This window comes from Camelus bactrianus, chromosome 6, assembly GCF_048773025.1.
Source record: "Camelus bactrianus isolate YW-2024 breed Bactrian camel chromosome 6, ASM4877302v1, whole genome shotgun sequence".
Classification (NCBI taxonomy): domain Eukaryota; kingdom Metazoa; phylum Chordata; class Mammalia; order Artiodactyla; family Camelidae; genus Camelus; species Camelus bactrianus.
In genome coordinates, this window is record NC_133544.1 from 23,309,187 (window position 1) to 23,331,747 (window position 22,561).

Sequence of the window (22,561 nt, forward strand, 5' to 3'; positions counted from 1 at the left end):
TAGGTCAGGTTTTTTGTTTTTTTAGGACCTTGCAGCCAGAAGCACACCTACTGCTCACTTGGGAATGTTGCTTTGCCTCTCTGGACTTTCAGTTCACCTCTGGCCATGGTGGGAACGGAGGGGGTGTTGTAGACTGGAGCACTCTGGGCCTGATTCTGCCCTGCCCATCTTGGGTTCTAAGCCTACGCTTCTCAGGAGTGGCCCATCACTTCCTCACCAAGTTCCTCCCCTGTAGGATTGTACAACTGGCCTCCAGGACACTGGCCCTGTTTGCTGGCTGCTGCCTTTGAGATTCCCTAGTCACATGCTAAGCTCTTCAAGGCAAGAAGCCCTGTCTTCTCTTTTCCTTACATCTTTCCACAGCACCCACTGCATGAACCAGCTTTTCTAGCATTCTCCTATTACCAGCTATGTGACATTGGATAAGTTACTTAACTTCTCTGAGCCTCAGGCTATTAGTTTATAATAAGCAGATAATAAAAGTGCCTACCTCATAGGCTTATTATAAGGAATAAATGAGATAGTGTGCATTACACATTCTGCACAGTGTCTGACATACAGCATATTTGGCAAATATCAGCTGTTATTGGTGGTGTTATTATTATTAACCAGAATAAATATACCAACCAGCTGTGACTCTCACCATTTTGCTGTTGAGGAAACTGATGTTCAAAGAGGTCAACGAACTTGCTCAAGACTGCAGACCTTGGGAAGGCAGAGTTAGTCTTGGAACTCAAATTGGCCTGGTTAAATCAAAGGAAATAACCATGTGAAGTGCCTGGAACAGTGCCTGGAACATACCAGGTTCTCACTAAATGGCAATTGCTATTATTTCTACTACCCTGACTTAGGTCTGCTTATTCCAGTGACATTTATTGAGTGCCAACTGTGTCTGTGTCAAACCTTGTATTAACCCGGAAGAATACAGTTTACCTGTCACCCTGTGCTCAAGGCCCTCTTCAACCACTTGCTATTTCTATCTATTCATTGCAGCGGTGCAGCCTATCTGCAGGGTAGGAGTGGGGTACAGCAGGGCGGAGAGCAGGGATCCACACTCCCTTCCCTCCATTGTAACCTACTGAGGCTACTTTTCATCCCTTGAAATGGACTTTCCTTTTCCCACCTCCTGGCCTTGCTTGCCGTCTCTTCCTCACCCACCGTAGGAGGCACTCCTCTCCTCCCCCTACTTCCCATTTCTGCCTTCGGAAATCCCATCCCCTCTTTAAAGCCCAAGTCGCCTCCTGCCCTGAGCACAAAGGCTTTCTGGACAACCCCACCCGTCTTCCTATGAACAACTCAGGCTGCTATACCCACGGGTGATGATCTAAGTATTTGAGAGCCAGCAGGTCATGGGTGCTGGAGGGCCAGGCTGCACCCCAGCTGTAAGTAATCATCAGCTCTGCAGGGCTCCCCAGCTGAAGAGCAGCCCTTGCAGGCCACTCAATTGCCATTTGGTGTTGGCTGCCTTGACTGGTAGGCATTTTTAAATTTTTCATCTTTTTGCTGTTTATGGGGACTAAATTATAAGCTTGTTTGAATTTCTCACAGCACCTGGCCTAGTGCCTTTATTGTTGCATCTATTAGGAACACTTTTAGGTGCAAATAACAGAAACAACTATCAGTGTTTTCAACAAATAGAGGGTTATTTCCCCCCAAAACAAGGAATCTGAGAGTAGATGACTCTGGGCGTGGTTCAGTGGCTCAGCAGCGTCAGCTCTGCATGTCTCTAGGCTTTTCCTTCATGGTCAAAAAACAGCTGCCACAGCTCCAAACAGAAGACAAGGAACAGTGACACCAGCAACAGCTCTCCTTTCCGTCATGCTTCCTCTTAAATCTTATTGGCCACATGGTGTCACATGACCATCCTTAGCTGCAAAGGAGGCTGGGAATCTAAATATTTCCTCTTTTCAGCCTCAGGTGGAGGCAGGCTAGGAGTGAGGGGGCTGGGGTGGGCATTGTATTAGATAGCAAGCCACCAGTGTCAGCTGCACCATACCTGAATGTATGTGTAAATGAACGAGTGGAGGAATGAATTTAAGAGAAGGTTTTCACTTGGATGAGTCTATGCAAGACAGGAACCCAGGGACCTGGTTTTCGGAGCTCCGTGTGGTCACTGGGTCATGCCTGATGAGAATCTGCTCCCAACTGTCCCTCAGGCCCGGCTTCCCTCCTTCGTCTACCTGGCCGCTTGCAGGCTCCCCTCCGTTGTGGATGCCCAGTATAGCTCTTCATCGCCAGAAGAGGCAGCCAGGGGTCTGTTCCGTCTGCCGGTCCCTGCCCCCCATCCTGTCCATACAAGATTGATAATGAAACCAATACCTTTCACCAGCGTAATTTTCATATTTAATGAGCGTGACTCAAAAACTATTACATTAATTAGTCAAATCCCACAAACCGTTAATGGTGCACACTGTAATTAATACCGTATTCAATTAAAAAATGACCTGTTTCGGGGTCCTCTCCCAGGTTGGGGGCGTTGGCGGGTGTTTGCAGACAGGCTGGCAGAAGCCCTGTGGTTGCCACTGCTCTTTCTTTTCCGTTTTCTTTTCCCTGCGCTTCACAGAGGGAGAAGGTGCCAGGAGAACATGGTCCCCCGGTGCAGCTGCTGGCCAGTGGCTTGCTTCCCCTCCGCGCGGCCGCCCTCCCCCAGCCCCTTCCCCCTCTGCCAAGCCGACAGCCTACTTGCTGTGATTTATGGGAGGGCCTGGCACAGGGCTCACAGACTGGAAAATTTCCAGTTTACACAAGAATTCCCTGAAAAATGAGCTTGGTTAATTTATTTCTTTCATTAACGAGTTTGAACTGTGAGATAATCTTTCTGAGTGCACCCCCTGTGCCCACCCTGCATTGTTCACACAACCTGACAAGCTGCACCCTTGCCTGCCTCCCCTCCCTTCTAGGCAGGAGGGCTGGGGACCAGCCTCAGGGGGTCTCTGCCCATCGGACCATCCACTGGGACTGAGGACCTGTGGCCAATAGGGGATCCCCTTGTCTCTCACTCTCTTAATGACCAGGATTAAAACTGGGGCTAAATCAACAAGATCTCTTGGCTTCATGTTAGCTCAATGCACTTACAGAGGGCATAGCACTTATGTCCTGGGTGCCAGAGGCCAAGAGGAGTTTAAGTCAAATTGCTCCTCAACCAGGAACTTAAGAAAAGTATGGCTAGGACCTCTATGCAGTGCACAACTGGAGGGCAGGGCCTGAGACCAGGCACATCCCTCACCTGTGTGGGCTGGAACAGGAGTGCACAGGGCCCCCCAACCTGTGCCTCTCCCATTTCTCTTCCCCCGGGACACCTCACCCCGAGATTTGACCCTCTGCCACACAGCTGCCCTCGACCATCCACCAGGTCTGGAGTAAGCATGTTGGTGGGTTGAGCTCACTCCTAAGGGTGGACCCAAGAAAGAGCCCACATAGGTTCTGGAAGCCATTTAGGGCCAGGTGGACAGGGAATAGGCAGAATGTGGTCTACAAAGGGGCACGGGCTTGGCTCCAGGAATCCTTGTCCCTTGGGGAGGAGCACAGCAGAAGAGACGCAGTGGGGTGACAGGGACCCCACTGCCTCGGTGTAAGGGCAGATCTTATGAGATTATGGTGGAAACACAATTTGAAACCAGAAGGAGGACAGAGTGAAGCCAAGGAGGCAACATGGTGCAGTGGAGAACCTAGGCTTTGAAAAATGTCTGCTTGGTTGGAATTTTGACTCTACCACTTTCTGGCTGTGCAACTATGGGCAAGTTATTTAACCTATCTGGTCTCAAGGTGTTGGTTTTAGCATGGAGAAGGAAATTATTTCCTCATAGGACTGTTGAGAGTTACATAATCTAAGTAATGCACAGAGCCCACTCTCTGACATGTAGTTGGGATTCAGTTAGTGAAAGTGATTATTATTGTGTTAATGGCAGCATTATTAGGAGACCTAGTGACGTGCTTTGGAAACATCCAGCCTTGTGGTTGATATTGAAGACTCTGGAGGCATCTGCCTCTACCACTTACTTGCCATGGTATTGTGGGAAAATCACATAACCTTCCCGTGCCTTGGTACCCTCCTTCGCAAACAGAGATTATAAAAACACCTCCCATTAAGCGAAGTAAGTGGAACAATGTATATTAAGGGTTTAGTGCACGGTGAGCACTTTGACAACCTTAGCTATTATCTGTTAGGCATCTATCACCGCATCTAAATATTTGGGATTCGTCATTATCATCGTTCTCCTAACAGCACTATGGGATGGGTGTGGCAATGCGCACGGCTCCCCAGGGATCTGGCTAAGATGACTTTCTGACTCAGCAGGTCTGAGGAGGAGTCTGAAATTCTTCATGTCTATCCAGCTCCCATGTGATGCTGAGGCTGCTGGCCCATGGACCACACTCTGGGTAGCAGGCCATTGTTTTACCTACATAATTGATGTGGAAATGGAATTTCAGAAAGGTCACACTTCTTGTGCATGACTAAGACTAAACCATAGAACCAGGATTCAAACAAAGGCACTTAGACTCTAGAGGACCCTGAAAAAACCTGTTTAGGCCCCGAAAACTGTCAATAACTAAAAACTTGATGGTGCTCCAAGTCACTTATGAGGTACTAACCATGCTTGGCCTTATTGCCGCTGTTGGTGGCACAGTGAGGGTCCCAGACCTCAGACAGCTCCCCCAACCCCACCCCCTGGACGCATGTCTGAATCCTGGAAATAGTAAGCTAATATGTAATTAGTGCTATGCACTTTAAATGCATTATCTCCTGTATCCTGTTTGCTTATTCTCTCTGCCTCAGTTGTCACTTCTGTAAAATGGGTTTAATAAACAGTCTGTGTCCTAGGATTGTGAGAATGACATGAGTTCTTTCAAGCAAAGCACTTAGAACAGGGCTTCCCATGGGGGACAGTGCAGCCCAGAGGTTAAGCTCATAGCCTGTGGGACTAGAGGGTCTGTGTCCAAAGGCTGACTATGCCACTTAATAGCTGTGCGACCGCCGGCAATTAAAGTTAGTGACTGTGTGCCTTAGTCCCCGCATCTGTGCAAAGGGAAGGATACTAGTTGTGGTGAGTAGTTCTTGTTTCACATGAAATGCTATTTAAGTTTTATTATTATCATCCATCCTCATACGGTAGTTACTGTTGTCTTATCTGTGTTACTAATGTGGAAACTGAGGCTCAGAAACTCAATTTCTTGGCCAAAGTCAGTAAATGGCAGATCTGGTTGTGAAAGCAGGCATTCTGACTCTGAATTTGCCCCTGCCGCCAGCCCCTCCTCCGTTTTAACTCCACATCTTGTGGAACAATTGGGAGCAGAAGTCAGCACTGTTGGTGGGGATGGGGGAATGCCAGGAGGAATTCTCCCTCATCCGTGCAGCAGAGATGGTCCAGCACTTGGGAGACTCCAGGGTACAATGTGTCAGCAGTGCCCACGACAGGATGGGGGCTCTGGTGTAGGAAGTGGCAGCAATAGCTGTGGTGGGAGCTCCTGGTGTAGGCAGGGCACTGGGTTCTTTGGGAGGCCTGGGGGATGCCCACCACCTACGCCCGCCTCTGTAAAAGTGGGTTTGGGCAAAGGCAACAATATTGGCGGCTGTGCCCAGGTAACATCCTCCCAGCAGCCACAGGGGCAATGGTGGTGAGGGTGAGTGTTCTCAGCAGTACCAGGGCTGCACTGAGCCATCAAGGCAGAAGGGTTTTGTCATGTGCTGGCTAGAGTGGTTGTTAATGAGACCATAGGACATACCCATTAGGAACTCCCAGAAACCGCTAAGATGGACTTTGGCCCAGAATGGAGGGAGAGGAGACCTGGAGAAATACTGCTCATTGCTGTTGATGCTACTGCATTTTTATCTCCAGATCCTGGGGGTGGGAGGGTTGGGTCTTTGAACACCCCAGCTAAGCTGTGCATTCCTGGAGAACAGGAACCATACTTTATTCATTTCAATGTTCCCCACAGGAAGCACCACCCTGTCTTACAATTAATGTGACTTCTCTCTTCAATGAATAAATTAACCTAAACCAGTGTATAAAAGTGCTATGGAGTGAATGTTTGTGTCACACACCCCTATTCATAGGTTGAAGCCCTAATCCTCAATGCAGTGGTACTAGGAGGTGGGCCTTTGGGAGGTAATTAGGTTTAGATGAGATCGTGAGGGTGGAGTCCCCATGATGGGCTTAGTACCCGTATTAAAAAAAGGAGGGTACCAGAGCTATCTCCCTCTCTGACATGTGAGGACACAGCAAAAAGGCAGTCTACAAGCCAGGAAGAAGGCCCTCATCAGAACCTGAACTGGCATCCTGATCTTGGACTTCCACTCTCCAGAACTGTGAGAGAGAAATATCTGTCACTTAAGCCACCCAATCTATGGTACTTGTTCTAGCAGCCTGAGCTGACTAAGACAGAGAGGGAGAAGAAAAGGGCTAAAACACTCTTGCACAAAGATGGCTAACAAACACCCAGGCGGGAACAGTGATGAGGGCAAAAGGACAGGGATGGTTAGGGAGCTGCGATGGCATTAATCCTATCAGTTCTTCAACCTCACCCCTCTCTTTCACCAAGTTTTAGTTTTACAACTCTAAAATGCAATGCACAAATAATAGAATCTACCTAAATGCATAATTTAAAAGTAGTATTACAACTTCTAAGTGTGGTACAAGGAAGAAATCAAATAAAGTAATTTATTTAAAAAATAATGTGACTTTAAGTGTAATATATAGAAAAAATAAAATATAAATAATTTATAACAAAACCCATCTGTATTTTAATCTATTAATGTTCAGGCACAGTGACACTAGATGACATAAAGGAGGAGTCAGTTGGAGCAGTCTAAGTAAGGTCTGTAGTCTCACCAGCTGTCCTGTGCCACTCGATTTCCTGACTGTGGTAATGAACTACAGTTGGGTAAAATGTTTCCACTGGGGGAAGTTGGGTGATGGACACAGAGCACCTCTCTGTACTACACTTGCAGCTCCTTTTGAGTCTATGATCATTTCAAAATATGACCAAAGATCCTTAGAAAGAAATTGGAAGATTGCACCTATTTGTAGACTCACTTATAAATTCGACAGCTCCAAGTACAGACCAATACATGCTGCCAAATGAGTGATGTACTGTGAATGGCATCCCCATCTTGTGATTTCATTTTCTGAAATAGTGCACAATTCATGGCAAGTCCTCGACAGAACAAAGTCCAGTTTCACCTTGATTGACAAGAGTTGAATTGCTGGAAAGTTTGATGATGTTAAAACTTGGCAAGCGATTACCTTGTGTTTGCATGTGAAAGAGTGTTAGGTCCAGACTCAGACCACTCAGATGAGGTTTTTCACTCACCTGAATGTCCAGCAGAATTGTTGAAATTCACGTGGGACAGGAGACGATCTTTGTTGTGCAGGATTGTCCTGTGTGTTTTTGGATGCCAGTCTCCATGGACACACCCAGTAAATGCCCGTTGGGAAGCCCGGGCATTGGGCCCACTCCTTCCCCTCACACACTAAGAGCCGTTATCATGATGAACTGGGTTCCTAACCTCTGGGCAGAGGGTATTGTCTTGAATTGGGGCCTGTAATGCCAAGCTTTCCTTGCCCCTACCACTCTAGGAAATGGCTCCCATCCCCACTCCCTGCATATCCGCCCTTAACTCTGTATTCCTTTAACCTGATCCGTGTCAACCTCATCCTTACGAATGAGCCTTCTAAAGCCAGCTGTCAGGAGCTGAATTCCTGGATACAGCTGCTGTCCTCCTGAGAGAGGAGTCATCCTCTTGGCTTGCTGCAGAGGGAGAGATGAAGTCTAGGCTCAGTCTGAAAGACCTCCCCATTGTGCAGCCCAGCTGCGTGCTTGAGCCCCGGGCCTGCACCTCATGCTGCTCTCAGGTAGCTCTCTGGAATTTGCAATTTGGGTAGGAGTTCCCACCATCCTAAAACACCCTCAAAGAATGAACTGCTCAATTAGCCTTCACATTTTCTTACTCATAAAAGGAAGATATGAAACTGGGGAAAAAACGCGACCCTTGACAAAACTGATCTCAGGTAGAATCAAAAATCCTATGAGCTGTGCAAATCTGAGCAAATCACTTAACCTCCCTGAGTCTTTATGTCCTCAGCTTATGTAAGGATCATGTGAAATAGTTTACATGAGTGAGATCTATAAACTACAAAAAGTTGTATTAATATGATAAATTGCTATCACTGTTGTTATTTGAGCCAGTCTAATGATCCATTTAAATATGCCAATGAATAAAAGAGCAGGGGGTGGGAATCCTGAGTTACAGGCACTTATAATACACATACTCTTCAAATTCATCATCTAGATGAGGGGTTGATGAATTATGGCCCATGAGAAAACCCAACCCACAGCCTGCTTTTGTCAATAAAGTTTTATTGGAATTGAGCCATACACATTCAGTTACATACTCTCCTGGGCTGTTTTTGCACTATAGCAGTAGAGTTGAGTAGCTGAGAAAGAGACCAGATGGCCCACAAAGCCTAAAATATTTATTACCTGGTCATCTACAGAAAAAGTTACCCCCTCCCCTACTGTCTACCTGCCGCTTCATCCTCTCCTTTCTAGGACATGGCAGGGACTTTTCTAAGGCAGGTAACACTATAATTTCAAGTGCTCTGTAATGACTTCTTAGTTACATAGACACTTCATAGAATTTTCTGAGAAAGAGATTGAGTCCACAGTCATTCTAGACCAACTACCGAGTTAAGCATAATTGCTGCTAATAGATGAAGAGGTAATTATGCTGTAACCTGCCTTCTGGTTTCAAAGCAAACAGTCAACATGTGATGTGCACTTGAGGGGATCTGAAGACTGTTGCTTTTGTGCCCTTTTGTGCCCCAGTGTTTGCGCTGCTTGAAAAGACCCAGTGATCCAATTATAAGACCACTGAGTCTCTGGCTGGGAAGGGACACAGAGGTCCTATGGTAAGCAGAATAATGGCCTCCAAAGATGTCCACATTCTAATCCCATGAACCTGGGAATATGTTGCATTACACGGCAAAAGGGAAAGAAGGTTGTAGACGGAATGAAGGTTGCTACTCAGCCAACCTTAAAACAGGGAGATTATCCTGGATTATCTGGATGGGCCCAATATAATCACAAGGGTCCTTACATGTGGAAGAGGGAGGCAGAAGAGGTCAGAGTAATGTGTTGGGAGAAGGCCTCAACCCACTGTTGCTGGCTTCAAAGATGGAGGAAGGGGACCATAAGTCAAGGAATGCAGGAGGTCTCTAGAGGCCAGGGAACAGATTCTCCTCAGAGTCTCCAGAAAGGAACACAGCTCTTCTGATGCCTCGATTTTAGTCTAGTGAGATTCATGTTCGATTTCTAAGCTATAGAACTACAAAATAATGCACCTGTGTTGTTTTACACCACTAAGTTTGTGGCAATTTGTTACCGCAGCCACAGAGGACCGATGTGGGACCCTCATTTATTCCAGCTTCTTCCCTGATATGGAAACCCCTCTGCAGCAAAGCTGATTCATGGAGGCGGAGGCTGGAGGACTTCCCACAACCAGGAGCTCACTCCTTAAGTCACAGCCTATCAGATGCTGGTCAGCTATCATTGTTGGAAAAGGCTTCCTCTGGGGCTCAAAACTGGTCTCCCATCATATCACTTTCTCCTTGGCAAATGCCCTCCTTTGCTCTCCAGTTGTTTTGGTTGACAAAGCTTTCCGTTCTTGCCCCCACCTCTGGCCACAGCGATTGGCTCAGGATGGAACATGACTGAAGCCAGAAAAACTAGAACCAGCGAGACCCAGTTCTTGGAATTTGGTGGAAGAACAACCATTAAGAAAGAGGCACTCTGAGAAGATCCTGGGAGAGCCAGGAATCCAAACTTTAACCAGGAACCCTAGCTTTCTGTATCACCTGTTCCCCTGTCACACTTGGAGAAACACTGCAGCGGCGTTGTTTTCTGGGATCTCAGTCTGAACTCCACACATGTGGATTCAAGCACCAATCCTGAAGGTGGCTTTTAATGCAGGATCTTATGAAGGCAGGAGAGGGACTATTTCAGAAGACTTAAATCTACATGAGAATAAATTGTGGGTAGTTTTGTGTAACATAAAAATACATAGTTACTTAAAAACATTAGTAGGGAGTCACCCTTTTTCCAGTCTACGCTCTCACTGGAGGTCTTGTCAGCCTGCTAAATAGTCAGGCTGCTTCTCTGTCTTTGTCTCTGTCTCTTTCCATAGCTGTCTTGCAGCTTCTCATGCAGACACCCAAGTTATGGAGAACAAAGAGGGGCCAGTCCGGGGAACCCTCTACTGCTCCCCCAACCCCAGCCCCTACCCTCAGAACAGGTGAAGGCCTCATTGTGTCCATAGATGATCAGAGCCAAGGTGCTCCTGGGGGCTGTTCCAGGGGACAAGCACCCTATCCTCACTGGGGAAGGAGGTGTGGGTGTTAGCAATTGGGCCTCTGGATTCCCCAGGTTTCTATGCCTCTTGAACTGGGCTCTCTCTGTCCTTTAGTTGGAAGCCCAGTCAAAGTGCCAGCCATTCTCTCTCTGCTCTGAAGGGCAAAATAGAAGTTGCCACCAGAGGACTGAGTGGCATCTGTGCTTTGGGGCCAGGCCATGATCTCCTGGGACCTGCTGCTGGGAGTTAGGGCTGTTAAGTCCTAAACTCTATACCTGTGAATGTGATTTTTCTTGCAGGTATAATCAAGTCAAGATGAGGTCATTAGGATGGGCCCTAACTCCAATATGATTGGTGTCCTTATAAAAGAGGACTTTGGACATAGACAGAGAGACAGCCATGTGAAGAGGGTGGCAGAAACTGGAGTTAGGCTGCCACAAGCCAAGGACGTCTGGGGCTTCCATAAGCTGGGAGAGACAAGGAAGTCCATCCCCTAGGGCCTTCAGAGGGAGCGTGGCCCTGCCGGCATCTTGAACTATGAGAACTATGAGAAAGAACTTCTACTGTTGTAAGCCAGACTGTGGTACTTCGTCACAGCAGCTCTGGAGGGGTAGCGTGGAAGAGTGTGTCAAAGCACGCTTTTCCAGGCTACACTTCCTTAACGAAAGCGAGAACAGACATTTGGAAAAGCTCTCCACATATGTGAGGGTTTTAAATTGCTTCACAGCGTTGTTGAGGATCAGGAAGTCTACCTGTGAATGAAAGAGGTTTGGAAAGTGTTAGGCACCAATCATGTATGTTTATGAGATAATTATTCCATTATTGTGAAAACAGAGCCAAAGCTGATCGCTTGGTCCTTCTTCTCCCTTGCATGCTCATCTGATAATTTGTGAACCACTTACATTCCTCTTGCCGTCAGTTCTCGTCTCCTTTCCTCCACTCTGTACCCTGCAGACACGAAGCAGCGATCGTCCCTGACAGCCCAGTTAGGGACATGGGGTGGGTTAACCCAGCTCTGAGGAGGCGTGCTACACATGGTTAACTGACCCACAGGGAGCTGGGAACCCTTGTCACCCTCCCAAGGCGTGCGTGTGCACTCATGTGTGCCCCCGGAGCATAGGGAGAGAATCCAGTGATATTTCACACAAATGAGAAATGTTATTCTGCAGATTAAAGCCTCGCTGAGCCTGGTTTTGTCTTTATTTATGCTTTTCCATTTCCCTCTGCGCTGACATGGGTGCCCACGCCGGGGAGCACCGAAGGACGTAATTGGCGTGGTGAAGGATTGTTGAGCGGCCCGGATGCTCCCTCGCAGGGCTACCCCCCTTCTCTCCCCCATCTGTCACCATCTAATGTGACAAAGTTTTTACCGGGCATTGAGGCACAGGAGATTAAAAGTAAATACTGCAATCAGGAGGCAGCTGGGGAGAAAATGCAGTGCATTTCACAGTAAGCTGCACAGCTCATCAGGGTAGCCTTGTGGCTCCATGAGGCAAGGGTGATGGGGGATGGAGGGCTCCAGGTGCAGGGCGGAGGGTGGTGGGTGGTGGGTGGTGTGGAGGGCTCCGGAGGTAGGGGGAAGGGGACGGGGAGGGGTGAGGAAGGCCCCACCAGCTGCACTTTCATACTTTGATCACTAATAATAAAATGATAGCCGCCACCATATCTCAGGGGCCTACTATGTGCCAGGCATTTGGACCAGGTGATTTGGGTTCATTTTCTAATTTAATCCTCACAATGCTCATGTAAAGTTAGTATAGGCTCCTTCTTTAAAGAACCTGAAGGCCAGAGAAGTCAAGGCACAGGCCCAAGTTCCCTTTCCTCCCAATCTTTCCTGCCCTCTTCTTCAAATGAACAAATAGTGGAGCTTGAGTTTGCAAGGTAAATTGTCAGAGGAGAGATTTTGTTTTGTTGAATCTTTACTATTATTTTGCACTAAACCACAAGCTTCCACCACTAATTAACTGATTCAATCATATGTGTGTTTATTTAGAATCTAAGCTCTATGTTCTATTTTTTTTCCTACTGTCGCTCCAGCACTTAGAACATTGTCTAGCATACAGTAGTGCCCAATAAGTGTTTGTTGGATCCTTGAATGAATGGAAACTGAATGAGTGAACAAAGGTGACTTGTGTGCTTGCGGAAGTTTGAGAGACACCGGCACATACTAAGACCCTTGGCTTGATGGCCTAGGCTCTCCTGCTTTATCATCGTGGATGAAGGGGGTTGAATGTCACACGTACTGCTGTGACAGTGCTTTATGCCATGTGTCGTTAAATCCCATTGTTAGATCACCACCATTAGATGGTCTTTCAGGGTGGTCAGAATCAGCTGTGGATGGGCACCGGCAAATCCCTTCTCCCTTTGTCTCCCTGCCCCTTCCCTTTTTCTCCCGCTGCCCTCCCTAGAGGCCCCGGCCTCACAGACCTGGCCAATAATGGATCCTTGAAATCTTCACAATGGGCACCATCTTTAGCCACTATGTTCTTTCCTGTAGAGTGGATCCTCTCTCATGGGGAGGAACAGAGCGGGTGAGGAAGAAAGAGAACTTCATTCTGCCAAACTTTGAGCCACAAAAGCCTTTACTTGTTGTGGTCCATCAGAAAGTCTGGTTCATTTCCATTTTACAGTCAGGGAGATTGAGACCCAGGAAGGAGGAGGAGCCTCAGGAAGGCTGGTAACACCTAACACTGAGTAGTATTGGGTCCTTGAGGGACAGATGCAGCACTGGGCTGGATCACACCTACCTGCTACAGAAACAGTTCCCTGTGGAGCCTGTGAGTTGTCCCTCCCTTCCTGCTTCAGACTCGTGGGCTCCACTGCTTGGGGGCAAACGTGCTCGACTGTGACAGTGTCCTGCTCCAGCCTCTGACATTACTAGTCTCTAGCTGCCAGCCTTCAGATAATCTAGGATTTAGAGTCATGAACATGAAGTCAGCTACTCAGGAGCATCCATTATCACATTACCACAATTCACTTTATCAGATACTATACATTTAAATGTGTTTTTCTCATTTTTTTATATTTGTAAAATCAGAGTTCGACTTACGATAGATAAGTACATTTGATAGATTGCTTTATTAAAACAACTTGTATTGAATTGATGGTGTGTGTTACAATTGTTGGCACTTTGGAACTGAGGAAATATGGTATTAAGGCATTAATAGAATGGGACACAACACAGGTACATTTTGATAAATGATAAAGAGCTTAGGAAATGTGGAAATGAGGATAAATTAATAATCACTGAATAACTATAATTAATGCTACTTACTACTTTTTTGCCAATTATATATTTTCTCTAATTCATAAATAGTCCCACAGGAAGATAATGTGACTTTAATCATTTTAAATATATGTATATGTTTCTTTTTCTTTAATAACAGCTTTATTGAGATATAATTCACATGCCATAAAATTTACCCTTTTAAAGAGCACAACTCAGTGGATGGATTTTAGTGTATTCCCAGAGTTGTGCTTATAGTCTTTTTATTTGAGTTTCTTGAGGATCTGATCTTATTGTCTCTTAGTCTGCCAGTGTTCTGCCAGTGTTCAGCCATGGTAGATTATTTCCTCATGCACTTTGTAATTTTGGATTGTGAGCTCATTTCCAGTGAGGCTGTGTGTGTGGAAATACCCAGTTGATTGGATAGAGGATGTGTCCCTCTAGAGCAAGACCTCATCTAGGGGGTCCAGTGAAGAAAGTGATGGCTCCCCTGCCTGGGCCTCAATGTCCTCCCCAGGGGGTGGGGCAGCCTGCCACGTGCAGTTACGGAAGGACTCTGAAGACCATAAAGCCTTGTTCAGACTTACATTTGTTCACATCAGTGTCAGCAGGACCAATGCCACTCCTGGACAGTGTACAAGCTCCCCAAGGGCAGGGGTTTATCTCGCTTTGTTTGCCACTGCTCCTCCTGTGTCTAGATCAGTACCAACCATGGTGCGTGCTCAGTTACTGGCTGTTAGAGAAATCAGTCATTCTCTGGGGATTAGGACGTGCACATCTTTGGGGTGCCCTCTCCTCTTCTTATAAGGATATCAGTCATATTGGATCTAGGGTACTCCCTAATCCAGTATGACCTCATTTTAACTAATTACATCTGGAAAAAGCCTATTTCCAAATAAGGTCACATTCTGAGGTTCTAAGTGGTTATGCATTTGGGGAAACACTGTCAACCCAGTACACCAAGTGAGAGGCACTATGACCCATAAACGGAATCCTGGGGAAAGCAGAAGGACCCCAATCTCTCCCCTCCACCCCCACCCCTGCATCACATGCATGCAAGGTGTGGCCCTGCACCTGTGCAGTGGACTCTGGAACAAGTGAGGCAGACTCAGAGCTCTGTTCAGATGGCTACCGCACACAGTAAGTGGCTTGTGGTAACAGATCTCCATGACCTTCCATCCAGGGGTCCTGCTGGCCCTCAGCAAAGCCTACCTGCTGCAGAAACAAAATGGGGATTTGTTGTTTGTTGCCTCTGCCCTTGGCTTCCATGCCCCTTCTTTGAGTAAATAGTACTCATATTCCCTTTTGGATCCTAGACTTCAAGCTTGAGAAGTAGAATGACAGCTACAGTCTGAGATGGGGGGGGAACATTAAAGGTGACCAGATGTCTGTGGAGGTGGGGGAATGGTGAGTTTGGTTTTGACCTTGTTTGCTGTCTCTTGCCCTCACCACTTCCAAGTGGGGATGTCAGATAGGGAGCTGGACACACAGCACTGGGGCTTGGCGGAGAGGCTGGGCTAGAGTTATCTGAGTGGGGTCACCTGTCTACAGAGGCAGCTGAGGCTAGAGTGCAGGGGATTGGCTGAAGGAGATTCTATAGGGTGAGAAATAAAGGCCCCTGGATGGAGCCTTGAGGAGCACCAGCAGGAGGAAGAGCTCACCGCCAGAGCATCCTCTACCCTGCTCCACCAGACACCAGAGCCCAGCTCTGAGTCACTGCATCCTAACTCCTGAACTTGACTCCCTGGTTTTATTCATCTGAAACAAGCTTGTGAAAGGGACTGGGTCTGCCTTGTGCGCCACCTAGGACAAGGCTGCTGGTGTGGCTCACCTCCCCCTGCACTCACCTCCCCTCTGCAATTACCCCTCTCCCTGCATCCCATCTGTACTTGCTTGGTCTGCTCAGGGATTAGATCAGAAGTACCAAGGAGCTAAGGCCCCTGGGGATACCCCTCAACCCTCGCTGATGACCACTGGGAGCCGAGGGTAAACACCCGGCTCCTCTGTCTCTGTAGGGGTAGGCAACTCTGAGACCAGCTGTACACACTCTCTCCGAGTCCCCAGTGTGACTTGCTCATTGTCACTCCTGAATTGCCTCCTTTCCCTTCCCAGCTTCACTCTCTACTCCTGTTCTGGTGCTTCCTGGGATCATGGCCCAACAACCCCCCTTGCTCACATCCTCTCTCAGACTCAGCTTCAGCGGGGCATCTGGCCTCAGACAACCACTGAGCACCCAGGATAGTGCCTGGCTCACAGCCAAATAAGGACTCTTTGAAGGAATCCATGAATTCCAGCACCTGCACTCCCTGGCACAAAGAAGCAGCCAGTCAACTTTGGCTGGAATGAGAACCATTGATCCCGACACTCATCCACCCTCACCACGTGCCCACGTACAGGCACTCAGTCTCTGCCATGGTCACCACCGGTCCCTCCCTCTAATCGAAGGAAGCCAACCAGGAACCCAGGTCCGCATGGCCCACTGGCACCAGGCACAACAGCAGGGGCGGGGCCCTTGTGTTCTTGACAGTGGCCTTGGGCCCACTCCCAGTGTCCCATGTTCATAGGGGCTCCATCGTCACCCAGGGGCTCCCAAAATATGGGCAGCCCTGGCAGCACAATCTCCCAGATGTCTCTGTGCTAACAAACTGGGGCCAATCAGCTGTGTGTGTAGGGGTGCGTGCCTGGGCATTTGTGTGTGTAGGTGTGTTTAGCTTCTGTGTGTGTGTAGATGTACCTATGTTCTTTTGCTTCCATGTATACTTGTATGTGTGCGGGGCGGCTGTCATTATGCTGCTAATGGAAATACTGCCACGGATCGCAACTCTCAATTAGCTCCTGGGGAGATCGCTGTGACAGCCAGTTACTGAACAGCAAGGCCGAAAGGAATGAATTAATTTGTAGTACACGGCAGTTAGAATCACCGTGTTAGCCACGGACTCGACAGCCAGAGACCCTGATTAGAGGAGGTGGGACCACTGGGCACCAGTGGGGACCTGGGAGGTGGCTCTCCTGTGGGCCTCACCCTGGAAAGGGATCAGAGGGACATCGGGACCTTCGCTGAGCTCAGGACCATGCAGCCCATTCACCACTCTAGGGCTCTCCCATCCACCCCTGGGGACAAGGGCCCTGGCTGGCACACAGCCAGACTGGAGGCGCAAGGTGCCAGGAGCTGCGAGAGGAAGATGATGCCTCGTTCGCTCTCTCTGCAAACAGGACCTTCTGTTGCCCACTTTGGCTGGAGCAGGGTCAGGCCTCTTCAAGGATGAACTCTCCTTTGCCCGTCAGCTGGGGGAGGCCCTAGGGCACATGGGAAGGACAGAAGCCTCCCTTTCCTCACAAGTATCAGTTAGGATTCTTTCTTTTTTTATTTTTAATTGAGGTGACAGTCACGTAACATATAGTTGACCGTTTAAAAGTGTCCACTCTAACGGCATGCAATGTCTTCACAATGTGCAACCCCCTCCTCTCTCCAGGTACAAAGTATTTTCATCACCCTAGAAGGACACCCCGTACCCTTTAAGTAGTCATTCCCCCTTCCCCCTTCCCTTAGCCTCTGGCAGCTGCGAATCTACTTCCTGATTCCGTGGGTTTGCCTATTCTAGAAATGTCATAGAAAAGGAGTCATACAATATGTGGTCTTTTACCTCTGGCCTTTGACTTAGCATAATGTTTTCAAGGCTTGTCCAAGTTGCAGTATATGTCAGTATACTTTATCCCCTACATGGCTGAAAAGATTCTTACAGGTAAAGGGTGTGCTAGTTTAAATAAACAAAAAATAATGGTGAATTGATTATAAGATAGCTGGCATCTCATGGGCCTGCAGGGCAGAACTGCAGCCTGAGCTCAGAGGGTTCTGGAAGCAGAGCCTGGGGCCGCTTCTTGCCTCTCTTCACTGGTGGCCTCCACGTCCCCACTGCACAGGGTGCTACAGGCCACCTGCAGCACCCAAGTTTATGTGTTGTGAGTTCAGCCATCCACAGACTCCCCTTGTCACCTCCAGCGCCCCTCCAGTAAGTGGCTCTGGTGTGCCATGTGTTCAGGAGTGAAGAGGCCTACAGTACATCCATGGCTGCCCAGAGCCCACCTCCGATAGGGTAGGTAGTTCCTGGGAAAGAGAGAGATGACTTGTGGGCTGGTCAAACACCCAAAAGTGGTTCCTTGAACTGCCCCTAATGGGAAAGGGCAGAAGAGAGAAGCCATCGAGGACGTGGCTGCTTGTCTTCTGGGCAGCCCCGCGCTTCTACTAGGCCCCTTGTTTGGGGTACCCTCATGAGTTGGAGGCTCTGGGGCTGGGCCATGTCCAGGGGAAAACATGAAGATGGTGATGTCTCTGTGCCAGGATGCAGAGAGACTCCGGTGGAGAGCAGTAAGATGGACCCGATGGAGAGAGAAGGGGCCTCCAGCAGCCTGTCTTGGGCTCCTGCTTCCCTGGAGTGCAGTGGACCACGGAAAATCCTCTGTGCAACTTGCCTTTCCTGTGCCTCAGTTTGTCTGTCTGCAAATGAAGCAAATAGAAACTATTCTCTTCTGACCTTGCTTGGAGCTCTGCAAACCAAGATAAAAGCCAGCATTGTGCAATAAAGGCCCTGCCTCATCTTTCCGCTTTCCCCATCAGCCCTTGAAGTCACAGAGTGGGTGACCTAGAAGCCAAGAATCCAGGAGACAAGATGAGACTCCAGCAGACATGACAGTCCTCAGCGCCCTTCCCCTCTTCAGTGCTTCCCTCTCAACAGTCTGTCCACAACTGGATTTCCCCAAACCTCTGTCTCCCCAAACTTTCACCCCCTCCTCCAACTCCTTCCAACCTTCCCTCTTACTTACCATGCCCCACTTTTTGACAAAGGGTGTTAACACCTCCAGAGCTAGAGGAAATCTGTGGAGGGCTATGGGAAGTCTCACACACACACACACACACACACACACACACACACACACTGGAAGCACTGACATTTGTTATGTGTAATACACTTGCTATTTTTTATTTTATTCCCTTTCATTAAAAAAAAGTGTGTATCAGCCACCCCCTGAACTGATTTATGGTTGTGACCCACAGTTTGGAAAGCAGAGCCTCAGGGACCCTAAGGGCTTATCCTAGCTGAGTAGGGCACGTGCCCTCTTCAAGGCCCTGATGGCCTCCAGGGTTTCTTTAAAGTCAACTCACAATGCATTTACCCATAAGCTAAGTTGTCTGTCCAGCCCGTCTGAGCTTAAGTTACCAAGTTCAAGATGATCTTCCCTGTTTGTATGCACAGATGCCCATGGCCATGTGGTTGGAAGAAAATACCTTCAGAATGCACAGGAAGCCTGGTATTTGTGATGTTTTTTCTGATGTGTCAACTTGTCTAGGCTATAGTCCACAATTACTCAATCAAACACTAATCTAGGCATTGCTGTTATGATATTTTACAGATGTGATTAAACACCATAATCAGATGACTTAAGAGAGATCAGCCTTAAAAATCTGGATGAGCCTCATTCAATCAGTTGACAGGTCATAAAAGCAGAGCTGAGGCTTCTCGCAAGAAGAAATTCTGCCTGTGGACAGCAGCTCTAGCCCATGCCCAAGAGTTCCCACTCATCCTCCCTGATGGCCTCTTTCTTCCCCAGCATCCTCCCCTTCTCTCTCTCCCCCTTCTTCTCCAGCTGAACCCTGACTGGCACAAGTTTACCTATCATCTACAGCTGCTTTTTGCCCTACTCCACAGAAAGGCAGTTGTAACAGAGGCTCTGTGGCACACACAGCCTGAAATATTTACTATCTGGATTTTTACAGAAGAGTTTGCCAATCTCTAGTCTAGAGGAATGGATGCTGAGAACCCAAACCAATAAATGTTACTGAAATAAATGAGAAGCTCAATGCCTATTAATTCAGGCTCCCACATGGGACTACTTAGAATGGCCTTGCTTCTTACCTGGAAGTTAGCTTGTGAAGTCAACATGTAAAGCAAAAATCACATACATTTTCAAACTTATCCTGGAAAGTCCTCTGAAAGTCACTATGCTGAAGATTGATCTACTGTTTCTAAGTCCAGCATAGCCAGGTTACCAGCAACTACAAATCCGTGGTGAGCATTTCAACAGTGTATGCATGCAAGGTGCAAGGAACCACTGTAGGCAGCATCCCCAGCCCTGAGACCTGAAGGCTCAAATCTGCAGTGTAATCAATTGCAATTCTGAAACCAAATCACATATGGGCTGGCAATGTTTACAGGAAATAAATGATTAAAAACCCTAGACTAGCATTCCCCAGAAGCTCTCTCATTTGGAAAATTGCAAAAGGAAATTGAAGAGAAGTGGGAAATGTTTCGCCAACATGAAAGCTAGAAAAAAAAAAAAAAAACACCTCTTAAACATATGTTGAGACTTTCTATTTTATATCTAGATCCTTGTAAATTCCCTCAATTATTAGTGAGTGCCATAAACACCACCTAACTGTGAGTGATTAAAAAACTGATTTGAAAGAGCATTCCAAATATCTTTGAAATGCTATGATGTGGTTAATGCAAAAATGAGACACTATTTCATACTCACTGGATTTGCCAAATATAAGTTGGGGTATACTAAGCAATGATCAGGATGTGGAGAGCTGATAATGCCTACATATTGCTGGTGGGAATAAAGTTAATACACCCACCCTGAAGAGCAATTTGGGAGTGACAGTTAAAGGTGAAATGTGTACACCCAACCACCTCTGGTTAGATACCATAGGGCAGCAGTTCTCAAAGTGTGATCCTGGACCCCTGTGGAGCTCAAAGGAGCTGCTTCCAGGGGACCTGCAAGGTCAAAACTCTTTTCAGAATAATACGAAGATGTTATTTGTCTCTTCTGCTGTGTTGACATTTGCACTGATGGTGTAAAAGACTGCTGATACCTTAGTGTGAATCAATGCGGTGGCCCCAAATTGTACCAGTCATCATTGCATTCTGCACTGCCATGTACTTTGTAGGGGGAAAACAGTTTTACTAAAGAGTGTTCTACCTGGAGCAGTAGAATTTTTAATTTTTAAAAATCTTGACCCTAGAGTCCTTGTTTTCTTAAAACTCTGTGTGATGAAATGGGAATTGCACAAAAAGCCCTTCTGCTGAATGCCCGAGCATGACTGTCTGGAGGAAAAGCACACATGTGACTGAGGTGAAAGATGAACCAGCCAGTTTTTTCATGGAACACTATTTTTCCCTGAAAGACCAACAAACTATGATTATTCAGGTTTGGCTATTTGGCAGATATCTTCTCAAAAATAAAGTGAACCTGTCACGTCAAAGAAAACAACTAATTATGTTTGTCGCCAATAATAAAATTTGAACCTTTAAATTTTAGGAGACTTATATCTGCCACCAGGAGCATGACAGCTTCTCATCCTTTAAAGGCTTGTGTGATAAGATCAGAAGTGCTGTTAACAAGTGCAAGTTTTGGCTATTACATGATGAAATGTGCTAACATCTGGATGATCTACAGGACCTGGTGAACCATTAGTTTCCAAATGATCAATGTATGATGTTACAAAAGTTATAAGTAAAAGATCTATTCAAACTGCAAGGTAGATCATTGCATCTTGCCGTAATAAAGTACAAAAAGTTAACTGATGTGGTTTCAGGTTTCTCATTGCAACTGATCTTTAAGAAACTACCACTTGTTGAGTTTTGGTGTATTATCAAAGAATATCCACAGTTATCTAAAAACGCTACTAAATTACTCCTCCCTTTCCTAACTATGTATCTGTGTGAGGCCAAATTTTCTTTATAGACTTCAGCCAAAATGTGTAGTACAACAGACATTAGATTTGTAAAAAGTGAAAACCAGTGCTACTCATTTTAGTATATTTACTTTAAAAAACATTATTTTCCATAAAATATGTTATTTATGTTAATATGTGATGGCTTTATTTTTGTTTTAAATTAATTAATAAGTATATTTTTTAAATCTATTTTAATTTTTAAACTGATAAATATGATATCTATTGACAGATATAATTCCCTTAAACAAAAGCTCTTAGGGTCCTCAATAATTGTTAAAAATATAAGAGTCTTGAGATCAAAGAGTTTGAGAACTCCTGTCCTAGAAAGCAAACTCTCCCACAAACACATAGGAAATCTGTATAAGGAAGTTCATGTGTTACTATTAGAAACAGCAGAAAAATTGAGAAGAAACTAACTATCCTTCAGTAGGAAAATAGATAAACTGTAGTTTAGTGATACAATGTCACATTAGTTAGCAGTTGAAATCAATGAACTAAATTTTTACATGTGAATATCGACAAGTTAAAAAAACACAATGTTTAAAAAACAAGTTGCAAAAGACTATCAAAACAATTTGATACTATTTATAATTTTTATCGCAAGACAAAATTATTTATGAAGGTATGTATGTAGTAAATATATTAAAAACATAATATTAGGATGATTTACATCACCTTCAAGATATTGATTATTTTGAGTACAAGTAACAGAGAAAAGATAAGAGAGTAAGGCTTATACTATATCTATAACATTACAACATTTTTTTACATTTCTTAAAAACTAAAAGATCTAAAGCAAATAAATTCACATTAGGTATGTAGGAATTTGTTTATATCATTTTCTGTATGTTTCAAATATTTCATAATTGAAAACAAAACATTTTTCTTCATTTCAATAAATGATTTATTTTGAAACAGAAGTATATAATTTTTGTTGTTATTCAGTAAGTATCAGTTTCTCCCCACTCCTATTAAACCCATTAAATCATTGTTGAATGTATACTTGCAGAATATTAGCATAACCTGTTAATTCCAGCTCAGTCTGGGGAGCCCTCACCCCCTTGTCTGGCCTTGTGACCGAGGAGTAGAATGCATAGGGAGAACTTTCACTTTTTTCACATTCTTTTAACCTTTTAGTAAAATAATGTTTTATCAGGAAAAAATTAAATAGCACAAAATACGTCTTTCGGTTTTCACTTTTAAAATAACATTGAGACCATGCTCTTCATCCCACTGCGAACACTGATTTTTC

General features: G+C 46.1%; 1 long non-coding RNA gene across 2 annotated transcripts in view; it reads left to right on the forward strand.

Annotated features, from left to right (window-relative positions):
- LOC105063392 (uncharacterized) overlaps positions 1-22,561 on the forward strand; it is a 203,475-nt gene that overhangs the window by 115,055 nt on the left and 65,859 nt on the right. Inside the window, exon 6 of one of the 2 annotated variants that reach the window (XR_012507440.1) lies at positions 18,984-22,224. The exons of the other annotated variant lie outside the window; for it this stretch is intronic. This is a non-coding gene — a long non-coding RNA (uncharacterized LOC105063392). Of the gene's footprint in view, positions 1-18,983; positions 22,225-22,561 lie in introns of those variants that run through there. 2 annotated transcript variants of the gene reach the window in all.